This window comes from Babylonia areolata, chromosome 19, assembly GCF_041734735.1.
Source record: "Babylonia areolata isolate BAREFJ2019XMU chromosome 19, ASM4173473v1, whole genome shotgun sequence".
NCBI classification, from domain to species: domain Eukaryota; kingdom Metazoa; phylum Mollusca; class Gastropoda; order Neogastropoda; family Buccinidae; genus Babylonia; species Babylonia areolata.
In genome coordinates, this window is record NC_134894.1 from 4371863 (window position 1) to 4379362 (window position 7500).

The 7500-nt window shown below is 40.0% G+C and overlaps 1 protein-coding gene across 1 annotated transcript in view; it reads right to left on the reverse strand.

Moving 5' to 3' along the window:
* The window catches only part of LOC143293392 (CD9 antigen-like), an 80953-nt gene that overhangs the window by 72253 nt on the left and 1200 nt on the right, over window positions 1-7500 (reverse strand). The window lies entirely within an intron of this gene.

Genomic DNA, 7500 nt, shown 5'->3' on the forward strand with positions numbered 1-7500 from the left:
GCTCTAGCACCGCTGTCACGACCACAGACACACCTGTCTGAAGACACAAACGGGAATCCGCGAAAACAGCGCAGTCATCACGTCACGTGGCCGGGAAAACCCCTATTCTCCAGCTGCAGCACGCCCCAAGACGGCAGCTCAGAAAATCAGAATCCAGAACTTTTTCATGTTTGATATTACTGCATACAAAGTTTGTGTTCTTTGGGGAGCAAAATGTTCTGATTTCCTTGAAAGTTTTTATGGAGTAAAGCAAGGCTGTCAACTGAGTCCTCTTCTTTTCTGATTATTCATATCCGAGGCAGGTGATTTTGTTCGAGAGCATGGAAAGCATGGAACACAGCTTGTACCAGGCCGCGAAGAAATTAACCTCCTTATATTTACAGACAATATTTCTTAGTGTCATCGACTCTTTCAGGACTTCAAAATCAGATTTCGAACTTAGAGAAAGCGTCAAAGGCTTTAGGATTAACAGTGAACATAGACAAAACCAAAGTAATGATTTAAAATAAAAATTAAAAAAGGGGGGCGGGGGAGGGGGGCTAGGGGGGGGAGAGGGGAGGGTGCCACCTCGCTGCAAGTGAGAAGTGGTACTATGGCACCACAGAACTAGAAGTCGTTAATGAATGCAAATACTTAGGATACGTACTGACAATAAAGCTTCCCGTAAATGGCGCATGCGAGGAATCATCTTCCATGAAGGGAAAATAGTGGACTTCATGACGACAATGTGGGCACTTGGAAGCTTTGATCCAACTCTCGTTTTTATTTTATTATTTTTTGTATTTTTTTAAAATTTTTTCGTTGTTGTTTAGTTTCTTTTGGGGCTTTTTTGTTTGTTTGTTTCGCAGACCCAAACTATGCTACTGTATGCTTCGGAAGTATGGAGCACCGCAAATATCACAGCAGTTGAATCAGCACATCTCTTTGCGTGTAAGCGACGTTTAAATGTTGGCGATAGAACACCCTGTCCTACACATTGGTGTCATCGTGACGTTCCCCTTTTGTGCATGGGTAGGTGGTCTTCACAGGTAAAATCTCTCTCTCTCTCTCTCTCTCTCTCTCTCTCTCTCTCTCTCTCTCTCTCTCTCTCTCTCTCTCTCTCTTCAGTTCACCCCTCATGCAAACCCAAGACAGGAAAATGCCTGACAATGGAAGACAAACACAAGAGTAATGAAGGCCGGGGTGTGGCAGAGAGAACGTTTGGAGCAGAGATAGGAAACTGGAACTAAAAGAAAGGGAAACGCATGAGAGGGTGCTGGGAGAAGGACGGGGAGGGGGGGGGACCTAGTGGGGAGGGGTGGGGGGCGGGTTTCGGTAAGTAACCTTAGAGTCCCCTTCAAAAGAAAAAAAAAATCCACCATCATCCATATCCTGAAAACTGAAACGCGTCTGCTCGCAGTGTTAACGGTCTCTGTCCACGCAAGCAAATGCAGACACTGCCCGGGTTTTTGAAAAAAGGGGACTCTGATAATGACTTGAGACATTGACTCTGGAAATGACGACACAGGAGAAAGAACAGGTAGGCGGGCGAGGTGGGGGCATGGGGGCTGGTGCGTGGGGGTGTGGGGGGGATATCATGTCTCGGTGGTGTTTACTTGGGGTTTTTCCGCGAGGATGACACCCCTGTTTTTTGTTTGTTTGTCTGTCTGTTTGTTTGTTTTGTTGTTTGTTTTGTTGTTGTTGTTTTCTCTTCTTTTTTTTTCTTTTTTTTTAATAACAAAAAAAGTTTTTATTTTGGATGTTGTGTACGTTTGGCGTTAAGATTCAAACTGGGACCTTAACAAAGAACTCGAAATGAACATTGGAGTTAAGATTCAAACTGGAACCTTAACAAAGAACTCGAAATGAACATTGGAGTTAAGATTCAAACTGGGACCTTAACAAAGAACTCGAAATGAACATTGGAGTTAAGATTCAAACTGGGACCTTAACAAAGAACTCGAAATGAACATTGGAGTTAAGATTCAAACTGGGACCTTAACAAAGAACTCGAAATGAACATTGGAGTTAAGATTCAAACTGGGACCTTAACAAAGAACTCGAAATGAAGGAAGAATGAGGCTGGGCGAGTAAGGGATTGAACAACAATCACAGAGAGTGGTAACTCTCTCCGTTTACAAAGCACACAACTTCAAGTCAATGCTGTTTATGCTACCGATTCACAGGTAAATAAAACATACACTGGAACAAACCCAGGCACTTTCTCAAAAAGGAAACCCCGGGTTTGTCCTGATACCGATCATACGATGACATGTGCTCACAGCAGCAATGACAGAAGAAATGTTAAAATACAAAGTAGATTTTTCAGCCTTTTAATCCTGAAGAAGCTACACAGAATGTTCGGAAAATGCAGAACAAACACGCGATTGCCTCGATGGCTTTTTCACTGGAAAAGAAAGACCAGCAAAGCTAGGGGAGTGAAGGCTTAAAGTACACAATAAAGACTGATAACTCTCTCCGTCTACAAAGCAGACAACTTCAACTCAATGCTGCTTATGCTACTGATTCAGCCAGCAAATGCAAACCAACAAGTCAATAAATTATTTTTCTTAGTAACTGACTAATTTTCCCATCATTTGACAAAATTCTATGGAAAAGAAATACCTTTGGAAAGGATTTCAGTTTTAACAGTATTCTTTTCTTCTTCTTTTTTCCAGAAAACAATCAGTAGGTATTTATGTATTTGGGCAGGTTTTAAAGTACGTTGATCAACATTTGTGTCTGATGTTGTCCAAAAAGGGGGCACAAAAATAAGCAGTGAATCTCATCGGTAATGTCGCTTGTGGATCGTTTCTCACAGATTCTTTCACTTCTGGGTAAATTGTCGAAACATTGTGTATTAGCAGGCAGTGCATTATTGGTTGTTCTAAACTTAACTAATTCAGTTACAAACTTCCTTGGTGACACTGTAGAAATGAATTAATAAAGATCTTGACCAAAATTTGGTTTAAACATCCTGTGATAAACATACTATTGTTATTTACATGTTTGCACTAGTCTTGCAAAAACTGATCTCTAAACGACAATTGACTTTCTGTTTACACCATGTGGGATGTACATAAAAATTTTGTTGATTCAACCAAAAACTATTTTATCCATTTTCATTCAAGGGGGTTTAAATCTATCAATTTGGTTTCGATGTATGTTGGTATTGTATAAATTGAAAAGCCATTTGTTGACAATCGAAATGGTTCAATGATTAGATCGATAAGAAGCTATGATTGGTTATTCTCCAGAGAAGTGCAAACACTGCTCTCGAAGCACAGACATATAACTCAGGCTTGGCAACATGCCTTTTATCATTGTAATTTATCTTGAGCATCAAGTATTCAAAGCAACGTATAACATCAATTTTATCCTTGCCGATATATATTTTTTTCTTCTTTTTTTTTAAATCTGGAATACTCTTAACTTTGCTCCTAGAGAAATTTGCCATCTTTACGCTTCTTAGCATTCCAGAAGTAACTCCCATTTCTAACAATACTCTCTCACTGCCGTCTGACCATTCTGCAAGCCTGTGACTGTCTCTGGGAAGATTACTGTGTCGTCTGCGTAAAACCAGTACAACTTGTTTCAGAAAACAAATGACAATCCTTTTCACTCATATTCCTTTTCTTAACCTCCTCAGCAACAGCTGTCAGTCCATCGAGAGTTCTGGTGTAAAAACGTTCAGGTACGCATACCCATTGTCTTAAAACTACTTTTGGTGTCGTTAGACCCCTCAATTATTTTCTTTTTTTTAATAGCGTGGAAGGATATGATTACATGTATAATCTGTCAAGCCTCGGATCAGCTTATTGTACCATTGTATTGTATTGTGTTGTACCGTATTTATTGTGTTGTGTTGTATCACATTATGTCACAACATACTTATCTGTGTTAAATCAAGACTGCTGTCCCCAAGGTAAAGTGCGTCGCCACAGTGCCGCGCCACTCGTCCTGTCTGTAAGTGTATTTGGTCAGTCCACATGTGCTGTCCAGCAGGATTTTTGTCGTAATTATGCGACACATGTGTAGCCATACTAATGACATGGCCTCAGCTCTAGGCTTGCCAATGACAAAACTCCTGTCAGTTGGCGGTCCTGCAGTTAAACCCGCGGTTTATTATTGTTAGTTGTTTGTTTGTTTGCTTTTTGTTATATTTTCAAATGGCATCGGAATATTAGAAACACTTGCCAAAAAAAAAAAAAAAAAAAAAAAAAAAATCTGACAGATGGATACCTGTTTTATTCGTTCGCCAAGGTGTGAAACAGTTGCGTCAGAAGCACTGACTGTCTGATAGTAACATTTATACAAAGGGATTTTTCATACAATTAGCCTACTTACTCCTGCGAAAAACTAGGCTTCTCATGGCGTGTTTATGCAGTGAAAAAACCCGTTCTCGCTCAACTTAATCAGGGAGAGGAATGCTTGGGTTTGGGGAAAAAACACGAGAAGCAAAACAAAACAAAAACAGCGGGGGGGGGGGGGGAAAACGGGCGGTAAAACAAACCTGACTTGGTTTTTGTTGTTGTCGTTGTTGTTGTTTTTTGTTGTTGTTTTTTTGGTGGTGTTTTTTTTATTTTATATAATTGTCGCAGCCATTCCCATGTCGCAACCTGTCGCGGTCTCCCCAACAGAAATTGCGAAAATTTTATCAAAAAAAAAAAAAATTTACATTTTCTGCTCTCTTTTCCAGGCGTGCGCGTCTTGTGTGTGGTGATTTTTGTATGATTCTGGATTATATTTGCGCCAAGATTAAGTCATATGCTTTTACAAATAATAAAAAGGAATAGTGAATGTGTGTATGTGTGTGTTTGTATTTGTGTGTGTGTGCGCGCGCGCGCGCGCGCGCGCGTGTGTGTGTGTGTGTGTGTGTGAGAGAGAGAGAGAGAGAGAGAGAGGCGAAACGAAACGAAACGAAATATTTAAGAAGGTAAAGGAATTAAACATATTGTGTTTTTTTTTATCCGAATGTCTGGGCAAAAACTGAAAGATAGATAATAGAAATGTAAACTAAAAAACAAAACAATACAAAACAAAACAAAAAACAGTTCACGACAGGAAAGAATACGAAATAATATGAACATGCATATCACATAATTGCACACATTGATAAGCAAATACGTGTAGCACTGGGACATGTCTAGACAGTGACGGAGCAGTTATTAAGAAGAAAAAAAAAAACGAAGTGAAGAAACAGGCAGACTGACGGATGCAGAAAGAGAGATGGAAAGAGAGGCTTAAGTACAAAAATCAGCGACCATTAAAATTAGTGGATTACATATTCGTAATAGCACAAACACAGGTAGCCACACGCGCGCGCGCGCACACACACACACACACACACACACACACACACACACACACACACACACACACACTTTCTCTGTCCTTCTGACTCTCTGTCTCTCTTTTCCATCTCTCGACTGTTACCTTTATCCGTCTGTTCTCTCTCTCTCTCTCTCTCTCTCTCTCTCTCTCTCTCTCTATATATATATATATATATATATATATATATATATATGTGTGTGTGTGTGTGTGTGTGTGTGTGTGTATGTGTATGTATATATATGTATCTTTCTCTCTCGTTTTTTCTCTCTCTCTTTTCTTCCTGAATGAAGTTAATGATGTAAGAATGTCGCACTGCATGTTGTAATCGTGTCAGTATCATATGTAAATTTATTGCTATTTACGCTTGTATTATTTCTGTTCTTCTTGTTGTTCTCGGTAGAATTTTTGTGTGTTTCTTGTAATTGTTTATTTCCATATTATCCTTTCCAGACCCCCACTTCCCCCATTTCTTCCTTTTTTTAATTTAAAAAAATTAATTTTCTTCTCTTTTTTTATGAGGGCAGGATGTAAAAAAGCTGTATAAGCTTATTCTTTTACCCTCAATAAAGATCATTTTGACTTGACACACACACTCACTCACTCACTCACTCACTACCAGATGTCTGCCGACAGATTATGTCTTGTCTTGAGGAGTCAGCTAAGAAAATGGACAGTTTATTTAATACGTTTAAAGAATCCAAACGCTTGCAAAAGTGCTAGAAATGGAAATCTTGATCTCGATATATCATGATTAGTTTCGCTGTGTGATTCCTTTTCACTTGCCGGCCTATTTGAAAACAAAGATTGTGATTATACAGACTTTGTATGATACTAATTATAATTAATCGCATGACGTGGATTCCATGTTTTGATCAAGTGTACAGCGCGTCACTTCTCATATTTCGTTACGTTTCTGACATGTACACCCCCTTCCCCCCCTTGCCCCCTGGTGAATGGGCAAAGCGAGCCTGAAAACAAAATCATTCGTTCACTCACTCACACACACACACACAGAATTCAAATGGCCCCAAGAGTTGTGTGATTTTTTTTCTAATATTTTTTTTTTCCAAACAGCAGATGCAGTGCAGCTTAAATGAATCAGTCTGTTTTTTCTTATTTTCCTTTCTTCTTATTTTTTCTATATAATATTTGATATATTTCTATAGTCTTTGTTATTGTTGTTATATTAACATTTTGCAGTACCGTGTAAATGTATGTTGTTTGTATTTGTATTTCTCTTTTTTGTCACACCAGATTTCTCTGTGTGAAATTCGGGCTGCTCTCCCCAGGGAGAGCGCGTCGCTACACTGAGAGCGCCACCCATTTTTTGGTATTTTTTCCTGCTTGCAGTTTTATTTGTTTTTCCTATAGCAATCGAAGATTTTTGTTCTGAATTTTGCCAGGGACAACCCTTTTGTTGCTGTGGGTTCTTTTACGTGCGTTTACTGCATGTTGCACACGGGACCTCGGTTTATCGTCTCATACGAATGACTAGCGTCCAGACCACCACTCAAAATTCAAGTGGAGGGGGAGAAAATATTTGCGACCGAGCCGTGATTCGAACCAGCGCGCTCAGATTCTCTCGCTTCCTAGGCTGACACGTTTCCTCTAGGCCATCACTCCACATGACAAAACATTTGACTGGTAAATACAGACAGACAGAGAGAAAGGGGAAAAACAGAAAGAAAGGATGAGAGAGTGGAGGAACAGTAAGAAGGAAAGAATCGAAGAAATTTTCACTCAATTTGACAAATACTTCCTCTAACAACAGCGTCAACACAAATTCCCTGCACGGTAATCACCGCGTGATGGTCTGGTGTAGCAACGGGTTCGCCTAGGAAGCGAGAGAATCTGAGCGCCCAGGTTCGAATCCCACCACCCTCAACGGTATTTCTACCACCACCGCTAGACCCTTGAGTTATGGTCTGAACGCTAGTCATTCGGATGAGACGATAAACCATCTCGCTATAAACCCGTGCGCACAAACTTGACTTGTCTATGGGAACTAAAGGTATAAAAGGCTTTTCAGTCTATGGTTCACTGTGCGTCAGAGAGAAAAAAAAAATTCGGGTCTGGCTGTTTATTCGTAAATATGAATAGCAAATTTCGACCGCCTGTGGTTGTTTTTCTGCTTCTTGTTCCCCTTCATTTTCTCCCTGGCTCGTTTTCCTGCAGTCAACGACTCAT